We start from the raw sequence: 19928 nt of genomic DNA, 5'->3' as shown, positions 1-19928 counted from the left end.
ACCCTCAAAGTTGGACATCTGGAATGAGAGTCTCAGTCTTCTGTTGATGAGTAGAACTCAAGTCAGAAGTGGGTAAGTAAGAAGTGAATACTGCTGGGCTCATCCTCAATACACCATGGACCAGAGGAGAGCTGGACCAACCTAAAATGATAACCCAGTCTCGATTCCAACTCCATCTACGATGAGAATATGTGAGTATTCCTTCTGTCTTCCTGCCTAAAATTCTAGAAATGTGTTTTATCTGGAGAAAACATTTCTATTTCAGCTTCCAGAGGTCTTTGAACCCCAGGATCAGAGTAAATTTACAATGCCATATAAAAAGGTAAATGTGGAATATAATTAAGAAAACAGTAGTAGAGCTATCCATATCCCAAGGATTGGAATTACCAAAACAATGAAATAGCTATTTTAAATAAAGGAAACAATATGAAAATGTGTACAAAATGCAAGTTAATGAAAAGAATTTGAGCAGAGAAATGTAATTTGTAGAAAGAACTGTGTAAACTTTCTTGTATATGAAATTCAGGTAATATAAAATGAGCCTAAATTTAAAAGCAGATAAAATAAATATATCAAGTATATCACTGAGAAAAAAATTAAAAGTACAAAGGTTGGACATGTTAATACACACCTTTATTCCCAGATACTCACTAGCCTGAAGTAGGACCTGAAATCTGCCTCCACAAGAGAGCTAGATTTCATCTGAAAATAAAACTAAATGCAAAAGTGGTAAGCATATAGCTTGAGGGATTGAGCAATTTCTAGGGACCATGAGGCTCTAAACTAACACCTCAGTGCCACCAAAAATCAGAAGAATATAATAGATCAAATATCTATTATTTAAAAAATGATCAAATATTTGTGCAATTTGTGTATTGGGGAAGACCAGATGGAGAATATACAGTATTCCAAAGCGTGCAAAAGATATAAACCACATATTCAAGAATCTCAGTGAGTGTAAATTGAATGAATGTGATGAAACATATCCTAAGAAAGTAGAACTGAGAGTAAAAATTTAAAACAATCTTCAAACTTATGAAATAAAGTACATAAGGGCTGGGGATATGGCCTAGTGGCAAGAGTGCTCGCCTCGTATACAGGAAGTCCTAGGTTCAATTCCCCAGCACCACATATACAGAAAATGGCCAGAAGTGGCGCTGTGGCTCAAGTGGCAGAATGCTAGCCTTGAGCAAAAACAAGCCAGGGACAGTGCTCAGGCCCTGAGTCCAAAGCCCAGGACTGGCCAAAAAAAAAAAAAACAAACAAAAAAAAGAAATAAAGTACATAAAAATGCAAAACTCCAATTGTAGTATGGGTGGAAGACTTCTATCTAATGGGGTTCATGATAATTTTATCCATCCAGGATGGAAATCAGTCTGTAAGTCCCTCATAAATCTATAAATATATTTATGATATGAATCAGTGCCACTAACTTGTGAGATTAAGTTCCACTGCATGCATATGCATGTGTCTAAATAAACCCTTTGGACAGATATCATGTGCTAGTAAGAACTTAAAAAATAAGCAATAAAATCCTGTTTAATATAATGAGTATGCAAGTATCATAGATGAGTGGCAACATCATTAGGAAGTTTTTTTTCCCTCCTGCTATTTTACAGTACATATGCTGTTTAGTCCTTCATTTATACTGTGATGCATAATTTCAGATACCCAGTGCATGATGATCAGTATAGTGTACATCCAACACTGGAGCCTTATGCAGAATACCTTCACTGCTCTGAATTAGCTCTCTTCTCCAGGGCCTTTGAGATCTGTGCATGGAATTTCGTTCTATATTTTGACAAGCAAAAAACATAGAGTTGATTTTGGTGTCCATTGAGCCTTGTGATAGAGAAGTGTTCTCTCCATTACCACATGTTGGCAGACCAGTGCATCATGGGGAAACAATCTTGATCTATGTTAGCATGTTGTGTTGAGTAAAAATGAACATTTTGAAGCTGAAAGATAAGAATGCAAAGGTGCAAATCAACTTCTGCATTGACCTTGACTTATTATTATTATTTTGTTGGACCAAATATATCCAAGTAACTTCATCTCTGGGGCCTCACTATCTGTCATCTTAGGGAGAATCATGGCACCTGAAATTAAGAAGAAGAGTCTGCAAACATTTCCCAATCCATGTTTTTTTCTCCTGGATTCAAAACTTCAGATGAAGAATCCCAGGGAAGAGTGTTACACATTCTTCTTAAGTACTCACAAAAAGCTTCAATGAAAGAAGGTGGCCTATAGTGTACACCTGTGAATAAAAAGACACACATACAAAGACTATATACACCTAAACCTATGGGCATATCTTCCAGCGAGAATTTCAGCTTGGCAAATGTTTCAGGGATGTGCCCTTTAACTTTCACACTCCTTCTTCTCCAGTTTCCTCTCCCTGTCAGGTGTGGCTGGCACTAGCTGCATTTCCACAGTGAAGCACTGAGCACACATGGATGGAGATGAGATGATTGCTGAGTTTTTCTGTCTCTACACTTTGGGAACTGATCGAAGTAACAGTGATGCTTCTAGGCAACAAGAAAACAAGCTGTAAGTGACTCAGTATTTTATGTCCATGAACTGTTTTTGTTCTCAGGATGGACAATAGCCGAGGGAACTTGGGTGTGCACATCAATATTCTTTGTTTTCTGTACCCTTACTGCCCATCCCTATTGCACCTGAAACAGCTCCATTTCATGATTTTATTTTGCATCAACTGTTGAGTAATTTTCTGCCTGCTCATAAGAGAGGACTTTGGTTTCCTTCCATGGTTTCCTACTTTCCAGGGATGCAGTTTGTTCACTTCATTCCAGAATACCTGTATCTTCTTAATCCCAGCTGTCACTGCAGAGGATAAAGTGATTACAAACACTTGAGTCAGTAGCATGAGTTTTGTACTAAAAGGCTGTAGATGAATATTTCTTTCCCCACAAGCTAGTGCTCTGAGAAATTTTCTTTGGTAACACTTAAATTTGAGGACACTGATTAAACGTTCTTATTGTAGGCTGGTGGCTCATGATCATAATCCTAACTACTTGAGAATGATATCTGAGTATAGAGATTTCAAGCCAGCCTGGGCATGAACATCTGTAAGACTTTTATCTCTAATTATCCAGCCAAAAGCTGGAATTGGAGCTGTGGCTCAAGTTGGCAGAGTGCTGGACTTAAGCAAAAATAGCTAAAGGATAGTATCCATGCTCTGATCTCCTCTCTCACTCTCTCTCACATCTCATTCTCTCTCTCTCTCTCTCTTTCTCTCTCTCTGCTAATATAGACACATTGAGTATTATAGTTTCAGCCAATGGATATTTTTGTTACCTACAGATATGAAGAGAACTATGGTATGGTTAGTAAAATTTTTTGCATGCTACAGACTACAGATAGTAATATTTATCCCCAAAGTCTTTCTTGTAGATAAGTGGGCCACTGCAATTAGAAATCAGAAGGTGAGCCATTTGCTGCAACTCTACATCCTCTGATGTTATGACAAGGTTTCTTAATTTTATACAGTACTTAGTGGAGTTTCTGCTTTTGTTTCTCAGATTTGGAGCTGTCTTTGTAGTCATGGTCAAGGTAGCACTGGTGGAGTCACTTAGTTCATTGATAGGAGATGACTGCGATGTTTGTATGTTTGGTTCTCCACAGTTTGAGTGCAGAAAAATGGGACATAATTGAATTCTAAAGCCTTCCTAATATGGGAGTGTGGTCGTTACCCAGATTCCCACTCTCAGAACAACTGAGAAATAGCTAGGTTGTTAAGGCTTGTTTGTAGCTCCTAAATCCTAGCAAAAAGATGAATTCTCTAATCCATGTGTTTCCAGCCAGGTGCTTGGGTGGTCTCTCTGCCATATTCCAAAAATGGTACACTTCTTACTGGGGAAAGAGGTTGCCAGCCAGATGCTGTTCTCTAAGAGGGAGATTTTCTTAGTAGGGTACTCATGGTTCCCAGTGTTGCTTCATTATTTCCCATCCTGTGGTGAAGTTTCTCTGCATCTTGTGTTTGAGTCATCCAGTTGATACTATGTGGCTATAGGGCATCCCAAATAACTAACAAATCTTCAATTTAAGAGCATCTTTGAGAAGCAAACTGTCATTTGAGGAAATTTTTATAGTAAGGTCTCCTCACAGACCCATAACAGGTAACAGTTCTTCCTGCAGAATCAATCAGAACAAGAGCTTAAATATTATGTAAGGAATTAATTATTTATGTAGCAAAATCAAAGACATACTTCAGAAGTTAAGTATAAAGAATAAAAGGAAAGGGCTGGGGATATAGCCTAGTGGCAAGAGTGCCTGCCTCGGATACACGAGGCCCTAGGTTCGATTCCCCTGCACCACATATACAGAAAACGGCCAGAAGTGGCGCTGTGGCTCAAGTGGCAGAGTGCTAGCCTTGAGCGGGAAGAAGCCAGGGACAGTGCTCAGGCCCTGAGTCCAAGGCCCAGGACTGGCCAAAAAAAAAAAAAAAAGAATAAAAGGAAAAAGACATATTCAGACCAGCATAGTAAAGAGAGAGGTCTCCACCGAGCTTATTCTACAAGGAACACTAAAGTAAGTCTTTTAGTCTAAAAGACTATTATAAGAAGGTATAATACTTACAAATAAGAGTAACTTAGCAAGCTGAGACTGTTGCAATATTGTAAAAGTGGTAGCAAAATCATATACATAATTTTTATAAACGGAAAATTATTAATATAAGGATGTCTAGTAATTGCTGTTTAACACTGTAAAATTGGAAATACAATATTACAAATGATAGGAGGAATATAATGCCATTGCTGTTTCACCTGTATTTCAATATTTTCGTTAAATTTTAAATTGAAAGGTTTAATTAAAAATTAAATGAAAAGAGTTCATTATAACATTTCTGTACATTTACTTAGGAACTTATTTCATAGCCCTCTATTAATTATATGTGCATTCTCTTCTTTTTATCCTCATCATCATTCCAAAATAGCTCAACGTAACCTATTTTAAGCCTCTGAATTGCCACATAACCTGCAATAGGCAAATGAAATTTTAACCCACAAGTCAAAACACAAGTATAAATTCAGTAACCACTGAAGTCTCTAAGAAGAGAGAGAATGGGAGAAGCTTCAATAAAACTGGAGAACAAGTAACACAATGGCAGTAATTAGTAATTAATCTGTCAGCAATCACATAATGGAAAGGCAGGAAACTCTTTGAATAAGAGCTAGAATCGCTGAATTAATAAAACACTCAAGGCCCAATGATAGGTTGATTCTGATATGCTCAATTCACCACCAACAGCATTCATTGACTGTAAGAAAGGAGTAGAAGAGAGGAATTCCACCCAGAAAATGGCAGAATGAGATCAAGGAAAAACCTACACTCTCTCTGACCAAGCAGAGATTTAGGGTCCTAGCAGGTAATTCATGTGTACAGAGTCCCACCAACTAAGCTATAATTAAACATAGATATAAACCTAGTAAGAAGATTATAAACTGATTGCTGAGCACAGTGGAATTACAAAACTCAAATCTCTAAAACCTCACTGCAATAAACCAGACAGATCCTATGTGTCGGCTGCTACTACTGCAAGGTCCACTTTTCACACCAGCACTTGATAAAGAGTCCAAATGATAAAGGTAAAGACACTTGCTCTTGGAATAAGTATCAAATAGGCTGCTAGAATTTCTTGAAGTTCCTTATAGTCATTTTTCCTTTTTATTTTCTTTTTTTATACCCATGTATTAATGAGACCCTCTTCTACAGAACAAATAGTTCTCGGTAACTTATTTTAAGCCTCTGAATTGACTCTTTCTGTGACATACTCCCTTGCTAAAGACATCCTGCAGCAGCACCTATGTCAAAGCACTGGTGATTTGCACTGTGGTCGGTACCAACATTCCTTTGTTGTCATCATCCTAGCATTTTCCACATCATCTCCTCTAAAGGCAGCTCCAAAGCCTTCAACACCTGCAGCTCCGATGTAGTTGCTGTCTCCCTGTTCTTTGGAACAGGATCATTTGTGTATTCAACTTCTCCTGGGTCAATAAATTAGAGAAAAAAAGTCTCTTCTTGCTTTATACCACTATAATTCCTATGATGAACCTTTTTAATCTACATTTTTAGGAACAAAAATGTCAATGCAGTGTTGAGGAAACTGATTTGGAAAGAATTTTTATCAGGAAATATCTCCCTGTGTATGTGGTTACAGAGATAGAGTTTATCTTTTGTTGTTATAGTTGAATTGGAAATACTATTGTTTCTTATTATGCTGATGATGACTTGAATATCCTATAAGATATTTGGTAAATTTAATCGGTACAATGCTTTATTTCACCCATCATGTGTGTGTGTGTGTGTGTGTGTGTGTGTGTGTGTGTCTGTGTGTGATATGTATTTCCATAATAAATGTAATATTTTTTTTCTTTTTATTTTGGATTTTTTTTTTTTTTTGGCCAGTCCTGGGCCTTGGACTCAGGGCCTGAGCACTGTCCCTGGCTTCTTCCCGCTCAAGGCTAGCACTCTGCCACGTGAGCCACAGCGCCGCTTCTGGCCGTTTTTTCTGTATATGTGGTGCTGGGGAATCGAACCTAGGGCCTCGTGTATCTGAGGCAGGCACTCTTGCCACTAGGCTATATCCCCAGCCCTTATTTTGGATTTTATTGTGAAGTAAAATGATCTTTGCTGTCTATAATCAAATACCTTCTGGATTAAATTGTTTCTTACATTGGGCTTGTTCTTTTTTTTTCTCACTTCTTATTTCCATTTGGAAAAGCATATGCAATTTATCTCTATTGTTGGCTTTTCACCATCCATTGAAAAAGAATTGACCACATTTAACAGCACACACACATATGTGTGAATGTAGCTTACCTATATATTTCTCCACCTTTTCACTAAACATTGGCAGTATATCACTGGAGCCACAGAGCTCCATTTCTCACATTTTGGTGCTTAATTAGACAAAGACTGTGCAATGAACTTCCCTACTTGAGCTAGCTTTAAACTGTGATTCTGGGATCCCAGTTTCCTGAGTAACTATGATTAAAATTGTAAGTCACTTACAATGGGTTAACTTTAGTTTTGTAATGAAATATCCAAGATTAAGTTATAGTACTTTTATTTCTTGTCTTCTGAAATACTTTATTATAACTCAGTAAATATGAAACATGAAAAAATATTCTGTTGTTAAGTATCAATTGTATTTTGTCTAGATAATATGTAAATATCACTTTGGTTGGCTTTTTAACCTCTCTGTACATTACTTTGATGATAAAAAAATCAATTTAAATTAAAAGAAAAGATATAACAATATTCCTTCTGTTGTAAAAGTGATAGCCTGTTGATTCCAAACAGTTGAGATATGATTCATTCAAGTAGTATGGAGTTTTTGTTTCTTTGTTTTTGTTTTTGCCAGACCTGGGGCTTGGACTCAGGACCTGAGCACTGTCCCTGGCTTCCTTTTGCTCAAGGTAGCACTGGACTACTTGAGCCACAGCGCCACCTCTGCCTGTTTTCTATATATGTGGTACTGAGGAATCAAACCTAGGGCTTCATATATATGAGGCAAGCACTTTGCCACTAGGCCATATTCCCAGCCAGTATGGAGTTGTTGTTGTTGGGTTTTTTTTGTTGTTGTTTTGTTTTGTTTTTGCCAGTCCTGGGGCTTGGACTCAGGGCTTGAGCACTGTTGCTGGCTTCTTTTTTGCTCAAGGCTAGCACTCTGCCACTTGAGCCACAGCACCACTTCTGGCTGTTTTCTGTATATGTGGTGCTGGGGAATTGAACCCAGGGCCTCATGTACACGAGGGAAGCACTCTTGCCACTAGGCCATATATCCAGCCCCCAGCCAGTATGGAGTTTTTAAAACAAAAACATTGAAGTGTTTTCAGATGTTTCTAAATCATAGAGTATGATTTGAAGACAAAAGGAGCCTAGCAATATATTAAATATATGTGAATCTATGTTTAAATATAGTAAATAATATGTTATAAAATAAAATACTAAACCAGAACAGTAAGATATACAAAGCCCATACTTATGAGGTCTCTAATGCTCCATGAAATTATATAATTTAAGAGCAGTATTTCAATCTTAATATGTATTTATTTTATGAAGGTATGCAATATACTTTACTGTAATAAAACTGTTTATAAAATCAATATTACATAATGGCCATGCACAAGTAATTTGGGGAGAATAGATAGAACAAAAGGGGAAGACTCATTTTTGGAGAACTAGTATGAGAAACAAAACCCATTTGGGGGAATAAAATAATGAGTGGCCATTGCAATTAAAGTAGGAATTTAGAAAGAAAAGAGGGAAATTTTCAAGCACAAAACTATGTTTATTTGTGACTAGAAAGATTCTAAAACCATTATTGGGATCACAGGATCTCATGGACTATCCCAGCATGGGATAAGGCTTAATTTGTGTAGCATTAAATAACTATTCTGAGGGCATGATAGCTTGGGAATAATTAAAGCAAGACTATTTTCTGAGGTCTTCTAGGTTATTTCTTTTATGGAGCTTTAGATGGTAGATCCTATTATCTCAGGTGAAAGATTAACGAGAATTTGAAAGAAACACTCAGTGTGTGATCCTAGATTGTGGCAATACATTTTTTAGAAGACTATGTGATATTACCTATCCTTTGAGCAGAAACACAAAGGATTACAACACTGTGTCTTTCCCAGCAAATGAGTTCACACAAATTGCCTAAAATATGCTTCCTATTCCATTTAGGTGACCCTTTTTTGGTCAGAATACTATATTTGTTTAATTCATTGTTCATGAGATATTCTCACACACTGCTGGTCAAATGGCTAGGTGTTTGCTACAATCTGGGAAGCTGGGAGACTCTGTGGTCTATGTAACAATCCTTAATCATTAAAAACTTATGGAAACAGCCTGTTACTATTTCATTGGCTCTAATCATAGTTTCTAATGCATTTATCTCTGATACAGAATAGAAGACAATCCAATAAAGAGTTTTTAAGAACATGATTTCTATGAATATTGTTTATGCTTCATGAGAAAACAATTTAAATATTTTACTGTGGTTGTAGTTAGTACCTTACCCAATGCAACTTTATGTGATTCCCACCCTGGAAAAATACTATTTGTACAAAATTTTGAGTCTCAAAATTTCCTTTCAGTTTTTATTTATGTATTTGTACTTATTAACATTACAAAACAAGCAAGATAACCAAAGAAAATCATATTACGTGAAGTAAGCCAGACCAAAAGAAACACAGGCTCGATGGTACCCCTCATTTGTAACCATTAGTATATGTCCAGGATAGTCCTAACAGAGGATCACAATAAATCAATAGCTACGTATATAGGACCATATAAAATGATGATAATCAAAATGAACTTCAAGATATGAAAACAAAAGCTCTTTGTTTAATGTGCAGCATGTCATTCTCTTTCTTCTTCCTTTTCCCCCTTTGATTTATCCCCTGTAGTCACTGTTTTTGAATCTGTTGCCCTGTGTCTTATAGAGCTTCATTTATCTGATTTAGGGAAGGGAAATAATAAAATAGTGAAAAAAAAGGACAGAGGGTGAACTAATGCAACAGCGATATGCACAAAATCCTATGTTTGAAATGAACTTTAAAATTTGGGGAGCAGGGAGTCAGAAACGAGAGAAAGTGGGAGACAAATGAGGGAAGAGAAAACAGTGTTCAATGAGAAATGTACTCATGGCGGCTGGGAATGTGGCTTAGTGGTAGAGTGCTTGCCTAGCATCTATGAAGTCCTGGGCTCCATTCCTCAGTACCACATAAACAGAAAAAGCCAGAATCCGCGCTGTGGCTCAAGTGGTAGAGTGCTAGCCTTGAGCTAAAGAACGACTAGAAGGAGATAAGTTTACATTGAAAATATGTTAACTGAAGCAAAGAATACCTCAATGCCATTCTTTTGAAAGCAAAGAGCCATGGGATTTCTGGTCAACTGATTGTCTTGCAGAGGGATTTTCCTAGGGCAGTTTTGACATCTGTGTTCCTCAAGCTGTAGATTAAAGGGTTCATCATAGGAACCACAATGGTGTAAATCACAGAGATCCTCCTTATCCAGAGACGCAGGAGTGGAAGGTTTGAGATACATAAATGCACAGAATCTGAAAAACAGAGATACAGCAGTTATGTGGGAGCTGCAGGTAGTAAACGCTTTGGATCTACCCTCAGTAGATTTTATCTTGAGGATACTGAAAACAATGAACACATAAGAGATAATGATAATAGTACTAAACAAAATGATGTCTTTGGCCCCTCCAATAAGAACCTCTATTTTTCTGGCATAGGTGCTGGTGCAGCAGAGCTTGAGCATTGCCATAACATCACAGAAAAAGTGGTTGATGGCATAGCATCACAGAAAGTCAGACTTAAGACAAATCCTGTTTCAAGCAGGGAATCAGTGAAACCCACGAAGTATGAAGAAAATACAAGATAGGTACACACTTTAGGGGACATGGCAGTGTTGTAGAGAAATGAATGGCAGATGGCCACACAGCAGTCATACGCCATTGCTGTCAGCATGTAGCATTCAGTAAGGACAAAGAAACCAAAAAAGTAGAGCTGGGCTATACATCCTGCATAAGAGATGGCATTCTTTTTCAGAACAAAGTTCATCAACATAATCGAAGTAGAATAGCAAAGGTCTACAAGATACAAATTAAAGAGTAAAAAGTACATGGGTGTGTGAAGGTGTGAATTCAATGTAATTAAAATGATCAAAAGCATATTTCCCAAGGCAGTGACTAAATATATTACTAGGAACAGAATGAACAGGGGTATCTGCAAATCAGACCGGTCTATTAAACCCACCAGAATAAATTCAGTCACAAGGGATTAATTTACAAGGCCCATTCTCCTAGATCATTCTTCTGTAAGAGAATCTGTGGACACATAAACAAGTGAAATCAGAAGACATTTAGATGTTTTTAGAAAATAGCCACCCACAAATACTAGGTCCATTCTGTGAATATCTGGAACTCACTCACCCAGTGCATAAATCATATCTTTAATCCTGTTTTCTAGAGTAACATCAAGCAACATAGTGTTTTCCTTATTATACTCTTAAACATAATATAGTTTATACTATCACCCACAGTCTACACAGCGAATCTCGGTGTTTTCATATGGTAGATGAGAGAATGGAGCTGGGGAGAGCTGACATTTTCTCTTATCATCTCCTCATTGCTTCAACCCTCTCTTCAGTAGTCAAAGTAGAGACAGAAATCACAGCAACCATTTGCTAAACACTGAGACTGACCATAATCTAGTGGTGGTGTATGTGTAAAAGTTGCTTCTATCTGATTCTTAGAAGGCTAATTATGTCATAGTAAAATATGAAACTGTAGAAAAATGCAAATTGTGTCTGCAGAGATAGGTCTGTTGTTTAAAACCCTGCATTCCTTACATTTTCTGACTGTGAATTATCTCAATTTTTTTTTCTCAGAAGACTCTTCTGCCTGGTTTACTTGAACATTACCATTGCATCAATTGTATTTCTAGTTCTCTGAATTTTTTTCAAAAGTATTTAAAAAATAGGACGTGAAACAAAAACCAAAAAGCATGACAATGATAAAAGAAACAGTCAAACAAACACTTCGTGATTTCTCCTAGATGTGTTAGCTTCAAGAATATCATTCACCAAAGCGAAGCATAGATTATTACCACAAACAGTGAGAGAAAAAAATGTGGTGATTTAATTTTTGCCAAGGCATAAGAGGGTTCAATTTTACACAGAGTTATTTAACGCAACTAATAAACACCTCTTAACCATAATGACCAATGCCACATTTTGTAATTGGAAATTGCGGAGGAACCATTTTAAGTTTATCTTCTCACTATATGTGTGCTCACATATTAAAAACACAGGAGTAGGCCTACAAGTGATGGACATATTCATTAGATATTGTATTAGATCATTTTGAACTATTATTTTGGGAAAAATGACAAGTTGTATGACATGTATATTATCTCTAATGTTAATTATAACTCAAGTTGGTAAATAGATTACTTCCTAACAAAGAAAATTTTAAAAATTACCCTCTTTGGAAGAGAAAACGTTTTTCCTGCTTATAATGGTGATTTATCACTGTGGTCTTGGCTTCTAGGGCAGAACCTGAATCTCAGGTTTTCTTCTTCAGATTCAAAGATGAGGCTGCCTGAACATAAGTATTCATCTATCTGAGCTACTGGTCAGAATTTTTCATGAAAATGTGCAAGTTTCTAAACAGATGTGGGCAACAAACAGTTTGAGATAAAAATATTTGCAAACTATGGGCCACTAGAATGTTCACATGAGTTTAAAGACTTAGTGAAATTTAGAAGATAACTCAATCCCATCTCAGTGAAAAAACGAGATTTACTAAGACCATAAAGCTATTGCATTTACTGGGTAATATATAATGTGTCTTTTGTGCACTAGGGAATCATTATTATGCTGAAGTATTACATTCTCTTTAGGGATTGTACATCCTTTGTACTGGATCAATTATTGCATCTCTTTATCATTTTGGTCTCTTAAGGGACATTTTTTAGCTCTTTTACTCTTTGTTTTCCTATCATTAATAGCAATGGTAACAACCAGATTCCCTGACTTATATTTTAAACATTTTCAACTTCACATAAACTTACTTCACATATATTTTAACCTGAGACATGTCTGAAATCAATGTTATTGGTTTGCATCACTTCTAAAGCTATATATAACACTAAATGCATCCTGAATATTTTATCCGATCTGTAAATGTTATAAAAGTAAAGGTAGAAAATTTGCACGTCTTATTAAGAAAGAATGAGGGTTATGGACTTAGGGGATCTATTCTGTGTTTGAATATTTTCCTGCATTTCCTGACTCCAGTGCTTTCTATATACAATGTAGAATCTCTGTGTCTCCTTATTTTTGTAAATAGGGGTGGTCAAAATAATATTTCATTCTTCAGCTCAAATGTTGTTAAATAAAAAATTAAGAATGATGCTTCAAATAGTGTCCAATATATGGGAAATAGGCTAATGTGAGTGAGGTACTCCAAATGGAATAGAATATGGAGGTGTTAGAACCATTAATACACTTTTTTAGTCTAAAACAAGAAGGTAAAATACAATAAGAATGTTTTAGTTAGTGCTCCAAGACACAAAATAAACAAACCTAGTAGGGTGTAAAATAAGTGTACTGAGGGGCTGGGCACATGGCCTAGTGATAAAGTGCTTGCCTCATGTACATGAAGCCCTGGATTCAATTCCTCAGCACGACATATATAGAAAAAGCCAGAAGTGGTGCTGTGGCTTTAGTGGTAGAGTGATAGTCTTGAGCAAAAATAAGCCAAGAACAGTGCTCAGGACCTGAGTTCAAGCCCCAGGACTGGCAAAAAAAACTGTACTGAGAGAAAAATTATTTAATGCAACACCTAAACCTTCTCTAGATGGGTTTCAGATATTTTCCTACCAATATCCTTGAATATTTGGACTTCTAAAGGTGTAAAGAAGCTAGTATATCTCAAGGTCTTAGGGGTATATCTCACAATTCGAGGAATTCATGCTAAGCATAATAATCAAGACAATGGAAACTAAATAATGCTGCTCTATCTCTATGCTAGCAATAAGAAATGAGTAGTATACTGGGTGCCATGGTCAGTGCGAATGAAAACCCAGGTGCTGTATTCCAAAAGATAAAAAGATGTAATTGTGAAAAATGCTTAATCTTAGTATTTATAATAGAACATTTGTTATCAATAGTCAAAAATACTTCAATAGCTGACTGAAATTTGCCAGCAGGATACATTTTAAAAATAATCTTATACATACACACATATCAAAAAAACACATAGAAGATATGTTTGTAGAGTTGATTGAAATGTTAATTAGCTTAATTTTTGGTTCATTTCAGAATGTATGATCCACATTACTAACACAAACACTATGATTTATCCTCACTTATATGATTTTTCTGTCAAAGCTATATTAAATGTGCTGCTATGTTAAAAGTAAGACATTACTCTTGGCTTTGAAATCGACTCTCCTTTAAAGAAAATAAAAATCTAGGTGCTTGTTTGTCATGGAGATTTATTCCTGTGTCTGAAAAATAAATTAATGCTAGAATCAAGACTTCAATCCCTCTGGTTTCAAAAAGGAGCAGCCTAACCCTAATGTTGCACACTCCCTGGAAGTTATTTTTAAGCTATTGACTGTGGTTTTCAGTTCTAACTCCTTATTCTGTAAAGTAGCAATGAAAGATAAACAAATTTCATTTTTGTCACAATTGCCACCTGATGAGACACTTCAACATCTTATCCCTTTAATTATACACAACTACTTGCTGCAAGGTACAAGCAGGTTTAGTTTCAACCACCCTGCTCCTACAGTATGTGTGTGTGTGTGTGTGTGTGTGTCTCTGTATCTGTGTGTCTGTGTGTCTGTGTGTGTTGGGGGGGGACTTCTTTTTTTTTTTTTTTTTTTTGGCCAGTCCTTGGACTCAGGGCCTGAGCACTGTCCCTGGCTTCTTTGTGCTCAAGGCTAGCACTCTGCCACTTGAGCCACAGCGCCACTTTTGGCCATTTTCTGTATATGTGGTGCTGGGGAATCGAACCAAGGCCTCATGTATATGAGGCAGGCACTCTTGCCACTAGGCCATATCCCCAGCCCCAATATTTTTTTTAAAAAACTGCAAAAAATAGAATACTTGGACAAATATACCAAAATTTCCTGCTTTTTATCTATTAGCAGAGAATGACATTGTTCAGGATCAATATTTTCTCCTGCTTAGAGTTTTCCTCAAGGTAGCTTTAATACTAGTCATCCTCAAGTTGTAGATTAAAGGGTTCATCCAAGGGAAATGACTGATATAAAAAGACATCATTCATTGATATAGCAGAAGTGGTTTTGAGGCTTTGGGACCTGCCCTCAGAGGAGCTGATATGGAAGATGTGGAAGAGGATGAAACCTTAGTAAATAAGGATTGTGACACTGGGTACAAGGATGCTGATGCCAATCATAATGAAAACCTCCAGTTCATTGACACATAGACCACAAAAGAGAGCTCCAATGAAGGGAGGGTGTCACACAAGTAGTGTTTGATGGTGTTTGCCTCACAGAAGGTCACACTCAGTAGGGGCCATAGCACTAGAAAATTCCATGAAGAAGGAACCAAGTCTAAAAAAGCAACACAGTTTGGGGGACATGGCACTGTTATAGAGAAATCGATTACAGATGTCCATATAGTAATCAGAGGCCATTGCTGTCAGCACATAATGCTCACATATAATAATGTACACTCTGTAGGAGATAGTATGCTAGCCTGAATAGATATTTTGTTCCCTGCTAGGCCTTCAACATAAGCTCATGAAGATAAGTTTGGTCTTCAAAGACCCAATCTCTGAGAAAGGAAAGAAATTTAGTGTTCATGTCAGAACTGCTGTGATCTCCTTCTAAGTAAAAAGTAGATCACTGACTTCACTTTCCATGTGGGGTTGAAAAATTAGATTGTAATGTGTATGGGAAGCAGTGTGCTACCTCTTACATATTCCACTGAGACCACTAACTGCAACCAGAATGACAATGGAATTTATTTCTAATGACACAGGAGAGAAGTATGGGAATACCCTATAGGAAACACACTGTATTCACTTAGTCTTTCATAAATTATAAGTACACTAATGTAAGTGCTTCAGACTTTTTTTTCTAGTTATAGTATAAAGGAAAAGAAATGCTTGCCTTGATGAAAACATTAAGGAGACTAGTCACTATTTTGGTCCACTAAACTGTGCCCCTGACGTTTTTTCCATAAAAATAGATTCAGTTTTTTTTCCAAGCAAGGACCCACTAACAAGGATGAAAAAATTTGCTCTGTCATAATTAGAGACAAACTTTTACTAAAATGTTATCTGTATGATTAGCAGAAATTGTAATGACTTATTTTATTTTCATTTTTATCAGTCACAGCACAGACATCTAACATTTATGCCCAGGAGACTATAAATACCTATTGGGAAGTTCACAGCTATTATCATAAAGTAGGAGGTAAACACAGACACTAAGAGGAGCTCTTTGGGGGACTTTCTAATTAAGACTAAAAGAACTAGAAGTCTTAAATTCCAATGATGGATGATTTTGTAACTCTGGCAGCAAGTCTGGAAATTTTATTATTCTCCTGTTGGCCGATGTATTATTCAAAGTTGGATTTCTATTTCCTGGTTATTCTCAGGCACCGTAATTGTTAATGTTATATGATGACATTTTAGCAAATCAACTGGGAAGATTCTGTAACTGGATGTGGTCAGCACGAACAATTCCAAAGCCAGTTCATCCTACTGAACAAAGGCAGGTGAGAGTCATAAGAGAGATGAGTACTGATTTACTTGAGTTGTAGCCAGGTGAGTTAATATCATCTCCATTACTTTTGGTCACTGTGCACATTGAAATGAATGAAAAATGAGAATTAGTCTCTGGAATAATAATAATCAATAGTATGGAGCTCTGCTGCCTCACTGTGTCTCCTCTTAAACTCAGTGCATGCCCTCATCTTTTGTTGGGTAGCAAGACCAAGAAGAATAGCTCCAAGTGACATGAAGGAAACGGGAGTGTCAGTGGAGGGAAAATTTGTTCTTTTCTTTATATGATTTATGTAGAGAGAATTTGCATGTCATAAAAGTACAGAAACATCAGTACAAATATCACCTGTACTGACGTCATGTGTTCCTTTCACATCTCCATGGAAGATTTTTGAAAGAACATTCACAAACCTTGCTTCATTTTCCATCTAGCAAGAAAAACACATAGAAAAGTGAGTAAAAACATTGATGTTTATGATTAATTATAAATATGAAGCTACCACATCTCTCCCCCATACCTGTTATCATTTGGACAGACATCACTGATTTAAGGAAATCCTTTCTAGGAAGAATGTCTGTATGATTTGCTGTTCTACAGCAATTTCCTGTTTTATTCTGATCATCTGAAGGGAATAGAGTAGTGAAAACATGAATAAGGATCAGAATTGATGACATTTTGAGAGCCACATCTCCACAGACTCAGTACATCAGTAGGGAGAGTTTTACTTTAGCCACACCACTTCCTTAATCTCTAGGGAGGACAAGAATGAAGGTTTTTCACAGTCAGCTCATGTAAAAATACAAAGCGATAGAGTCATTGGAATGTTGATAAGTAGGATAAGACTCACCATTCAGACATCATAAACAAAAAGGGAAATACTTGAATTGTACCACTTGTCCATAATTGAGAGATTGAAGGCGGGGATTTTGGAAACCTCTTAATACATTACTGTGTCATTTCAGATTTACAATGATGAGAATACTGGGTGGAAATGACTCCTTGACTGAGTTTATTCTTGCTGGAATAACAGATCAGCCAGAACTCCAACTACCCCTATTTTACATATTTCTAATAATCTATATTGTCACCATAGTGGGTAATCTAGGCTTGATCACTCTTACTGTTCTAAATTCTCACCTTTGCACTCCCATGTACTATTTCATCTTCAACCTCTCCTTTACTGATCTCTGTTACTCTTTTGTTTTCACTCCCAAAATGTTGAATTTTGTCTTAAAGAAGAATGTCATTTCCTACATTGGGTACAAATTTCAGCTCTTTTTCTTTATCTTTTTTGTAACATCTAAGTGCTACATGTTGACCTCGATGTCCTATGATCGCTATGTGGCCATATGTATTCTATTAGTGTATAAGATAACCGCCTCCCAACAGGTCTGTTCCGGGCTGTCTTTTGCTGCCTACACAATGGGGTTTGCTTGAGCCATGGTCCACACGGGCTGCATGCTTAGACTGACCTTTTGCAATGTCAAGGTCATCAACCACTACTAGTGCTTTCTATATCAGCACCTATGAGATTGTAGTCAGCATTGTTGTAGGCATTAACATCACAATCCCCAGTTGTACCATCTTATTTCTTATGTTTTTAACATCAGTACCATTCTCCAAATTAAATCCACTCAAGGAAGAGCAAAAGCCTTCAGTACCTGTACTTCTCACATAATGGCTTTTGTTTTTAATCTGCGTAATTCATGTAATTCATGCATCTTAAATACTCTTCTGGATCTATGGAGCAGGGAATCTTTTCTTCTGTTTTCTACACTAATGTTGGGCCCATGCTTAATCCTTTGATTTATAGTTTGAGGAACAAGGATGTCAAAGTGGGATTGAAAAATGTTCTGGTAAAAATCCAAAGGGGAGACATATTTAGAAGCAATAATGAGGCAACCAGTCACAAATTTTAATCATTTTTTACCCTTTATCTATGAAAAGATTTTATTGAGAAACATGAGACTCTACAAATGATGGTATGTGTTGTTTAGTTGGCTTTTCTTTTCCAGTGTAGCTAGTATTATTTTTCTGTGTTTTTAGTATATCTAACTTATATGCTTCATCGTGAATAACAGATCCCTACAAGAGCATAAGGATTTGATGACTTCTTTATTACCAACCATGAAAAGGCAAATATGGAATAAGATCCTATTTATCTTACATTTAATTCTATTTTTATTAACTTTTTTCTTTGCTATATGACAGTTTTGTTTGTTTTGAGAAAGGTGAAATGTGCCCCACATTCTAGTTATTTCTGAAAGTATTATTCAATTTATTATTGAAGGGCATATATGTACTTTTCACCTTTCATTGTCAAAGGCAGCTTTACTGGAAGGTCCAGAAGGAGTACATGTGCATTTTAGATTTCAAGAAGGACCCATATTCGTTCCTATTGTAAATCTTGAATTCCTTACTTGCTAGTGTGGCAACCAGTATTCAAAAAGGAATGGATAGTTTTTGTTAAGAATCTTAAAATATTAATTCCCAGCATGGAAACACCAAATATTGAATCATTAAAAATACTTCATACAATTTAGATGTACCCAATAAAGTTTACCATGAAAAAAAGTATCTTGATCATGTTGAACTCTACTTGTACTTTTCTCCATATCAATCTGTATAATGCTAAAGTCAAAAACTGTACTTAAAACACAGGCTATTTGACTTAATTTCTTCACTCTACTACTGCTTTTTTCATCTGTATATTTAGAATGTTAGATATATGTGAAAGTTAAAATATGTTATTGGATAATGTCAAGAATAATTTACCATTATAACTAATATAACACTTACCTCTGTTTAAATTGAGGGAAGTTTTGACACCTATGAATAAAATTTCGATGTGTATCTATATGCAAAACTTTTAGACTAATCTTTCTTTCACATGAAAAATTATTAACAATATAGTATTTGGGCTTGAAAATTGAAATAAATTGCATATCACAACTTTAAAAATGCATTAAATAGTCAGTGCTCTAGGAAGTGACTATAGTCCTAGCAGCAGTTCACTTGAATATGAGTTTGAACCCATCCTAGGCAGTATTGAGATTGACAGATCCACTCTGTAGTACCATATTAAGATTAAATATCTTTGTTTGAAATTTCATAGCTTTTCTTTCAAATGGTTCTCCTTTCCTTCACTTCTCCCATCCCTTCTCTTCCCTTGTAACAAAGGCTTGAGTATCAGACATCAACTTCAATATATGGATTTAGATTTCTTTCCATTTTATTTTACTTTGATACTAAATACTTTTCTGCTTATAACATTAGCCATATGTTTACATTTTGAAATATATGGCACTTTTCTGAGCATTTTTAACAATTCAGTATCTCATTCTCCATTTTACTTATAATATCTGTTAGTTCAGTTCTGTATTTTATGTGTATTCTGTATTTTATTTGATAATATGGTATGATTTAACTCTTTTGAGTTAAATTACCACTAATTTCTTTAAGGGTAGGTATTTTCATTTTTCAAAAAGTAAAGAAAGATGAAAATACTCCATGATGTGTCTCAATTAAAGGGATGACCATTTGACATACTTTGCTGTAACTGAATATGAAAATTATACAGACAAAGAAAGGAAAGTATTAGAGAATTCTGCAATGTAA

The 19928-nt window shown here is 36.0% G+C and overlaps 1 pseudogene; it reads right to left on the bottom strand.

The window, feature by feature from the left end:
- Positions 1-9923: 9923 nt before the first annotated feature.
- On the bottom strand, positions 9924-10841 carry LOC125345555 (annotated as a pseudogene).
- Positions 10842-19928: the final 9087 nt, after the last annotated feature.

Source organism: Perognathus longimembris, unplaced genomic scaffold (genome assembly GCF_023159225.1).
Source record: "Perognathus longimembris pacificus isolate PPM17 unplaced genomic scaffold, ASM2315922v1 HiC_scaffold_5919, whole genome shotgun sequence".
NCBI classification, from domain to species: Eukaryota; Metazoa; Chordata; class Mammalia; order Rodentia; family Heteromyidae; genus Perognathus; species Perognathus longimembris.
This window is presented reverse-complemented; position numbering and strand designations above follow the sequence as displayed.